Genomic DNA, 3,146 nt, shown 5'->3' with positions numbered 1-3,146 from the left:
AACAGTGTATAATTAACATAGAATCGACCAGATACGCATAAGACATGACAAACAAAACATTGGCGGCTGCCCTGGTTCGCCTCTGCTTCGCCTAGCGAAGGTCTAGCGAACACTCGCTGCGTGCTCGCTTAGCGATGTGCTAGCGAGCGGCTGCGGGATTTGAATTTCAGAACAGTATGACTTCAACCTGCGGCATGGCTTATGGCATCCAACACATAATTATATGGTTCAGCATTCACAATATCCAGGCACACTTAAGTTCACATGCAAAACCTCAAATATGTTTATGAATTCAATTATATTATCACATGCAAGTTAAGAACATAAAGCGGTATCACATGCAAATTAAGAAAATAACACGATAATAGTAATGCAAACCTGTTTGCAATCGAATTGCAACCTTGAATTGGCGAGCCGGATTGAGTTGGGCGGCGATAGCTTCGGGGCGGGGAAGCGGCCTTCAGGGTTTCTTCACTCGGAACTCTCTAAAGTAGCCTCTAGGGTTTCCGTCCGTCTTCCTCTGTTTTTCGTCCCCCTTTCATTACTGAAGTGCTGGTATTTATAATGCTCTTTTTCATGACCTAATGGGCTCAGAACGAAGCCCGAAATTTTTTGTTGTCTGTCAGCCTCGCTAGGCGAGCTGGTAGCGAACGTTTGCTTCGCTAGGCGAGCGTGTAGCGAACGTTCGCTAGGCGAGCGTGTAGCGAACGTAACGTTCGCTAGGCGAGCGTGTAGCGAACGTAACGTTCGCTAGGCGAGCGTGTAGCGAAGATGCCAGTTTGGGCCATTTTCTGGATTGGGCCATTCGTGAGCTGGGCCTTCGTTCCTTTGAGATAAGTGTCATAAAAATGATTCGGAATGCCTTGAAAAATGTCTTGAAATATTAATGGGCAAATTTTGGGGTATGACAGCTGCCCCTGTTCAATATTCTTGAACCGAGAGAGTAGAATGGTATGTGCCGTTCGCGGTCTGGAGGTGAAAGATTATTGAACACTAGAATGCCTCGAAAATTTGCGCTTGTCCATTAGTCTCGATGGGGATGGGCTTAAAGATGCCATCCAGGTATTTCGATGACGAGCCTCCGATTGCGTCGTACGTTAGACGATGTCTGAAGACATGAATGTCATGCTAGACCGTATAGTGAGTCATCCATCATGCTGTTGACTTCGCTGGGGAGTCAGAGTATGCTATATACTGCTGGGGATAAGGGATCAGAATGGATCGTATATTAGACCGTGTCTGAATACCAGAGTGAGTTATTCATTAGGCGGATGACTTTGCTGGGGATGAAAGATCAGAATGGATCGTACGCTAGATCGTATCTGAGTTGCAGAATGAGCCGTACGTGAATCTGCTGAAAAGGGAGTAGTCGTATACTAGACTACTATTCAGAAATGTACCTGTCCGAAGGTAGAATCTGAGGGAATGAAGGTCTAACTTGGTCGTACATTAAACCATATCTGAGCAGAGTGAGCCGTCCGTTGGGCTGAATCTGCTGAAAAGGGAGTAGTCGTATACTAGACTACCATTCAGAAATGTACCTGTCCGAAGGTAGCATCTGAGTAGGGGAGTAGTCGTATACTAGACTACCATTCAGAAATGTACCTGTCCGAAGGTAGCATCTGAGTAAGGGAGTAGCCGTATACTGGACTACCATTCAGAAATGTACCTGTCCGAAGGTAGCATCTGAGAAAGGGAGTAGTCGTATACTAGACTACCATTCAGAAATGTACCTGTCCGAAGGTAGCATCTGAGTAAGGGAGTAGCCGTATACTGGACTACCATTCAGAAATGTACCTGTCCGAAGGTAGCATCTGAGTAAGGGAGTAGCCGTATACTAGACTACCATTCAGAAATGTACCTGTCCGAAGGTAGCATCTGAGAAAGGGAGTAGTCGTATACTAGACTACCATTCAGGAATGTACCTGTCCGAAGGTAGCACCTGAGCAAGGGAGTAGCCGTATACCAGACTACCATTCAGGAATGTACCTGTCCGAAGGTAGCACCTGAGCAAGGGAGTAGCCGTATACCAGACTACCATTCAGGAATGTACCTGTCCGAAGGTAGCACCTGAGCAAGGGAGTAGCCGTATACCAGACTACCATTCAGGAATGTACCTGTCCGAAGGTAGCACCTGAGCAAGGGAGTAGCCGTATACCAGACTACCATTCAGGAATGTACCTGTTCGAAGGTAGCACCTGAGCAAGGGAGTAGCCGTATACCAGACTACCATTCAGGAATGTACCTGTCCGAAGGTAGCACCTGAGCAAGGGAGTAGCCGTATACCAGACTACCATTCAGGAATGTACCTGTCCGAAGGTAGCACCTGAGCAAGGGAGTAGTCGTATACTAGACTACCATTCAGAAATGTACCTGTCCGAAGGTAGCATCTGAGGAAATGAAGGTCTAACTTGGTCGTACATTAGACTGTATTTGCAGAATCTGACTTGAAGGTCTAACTGGGTCGTACATTAGACTGTATTTGCAGAATCTGACTTGAAGGTCTAACTTGGTCGTACATTAGACTGTATTTGAGTTATTGAAGGTCAGAATGGATCGTACGCTAGATTGTATCTTAGTTGAAGGAGTCATGTGTTGAAATGTATCAGGATGGACCGTATGCTAGGCAGTACCCGAGAAGTGAAGGTCCAACTGGGTCGTACATTAGACCGTGTTGGGAGTAGTTGAAGATCAGAATGGATCGTCCGTTAGATCGTATCTGAGTGGAAAGAGTCATATGTTGAGCTGAATCAGAATGAACCGTACGCTAGGCTATATCTGATAGTATTTGTATATGTTGTATTTGCAATAAATGTCTGGGATGTACTTATAGATGCCATCGTTAGGAGGATGTCAGAATGAATGTTGACATGGAGTATATCTGAAAGATGTATCTGAAGAAGAAAGTAGTCGTACGCTAGACTACACCTCGGAATATACCGTACGCTAGGCGATATCTGAGGGTTATAGTTGAATTTTGAATGTAATAGATAAAGATGCCCGTCTGAATGGACCTTTGTTTTGACTGTGTCAGGAGGATAATTGACCTGAAAAATAAAGTTAGCTTCATGCTATGTCATGATGCATGAGATGCAAGTGTTGTATGCATGCGTGTGCTGTGAAATGAATGCGAGCTATGTTATGAA

Source organism: Lathyrus oleraceus, chromosome 5 (assembly GCF_024323335.1).
Source record: "Lathyrus oleraceus cultivar Zhongwan6 chromosome 5, CAAS_Psat_ZW6_1.0, whole genome shotgun sequence".
Taxonomy (NCBI): Eukaryota; Viridiplantae; Streptophyta; class Magnoliopsida; order Fabales; family Fabaceae; genus Lathyrus; species Lathyrus oleraceus.
The sequence above is the reverse complement of the archived record's forward strand: the minus strand, read 5'-3'. Positions refer to the sequence as shown.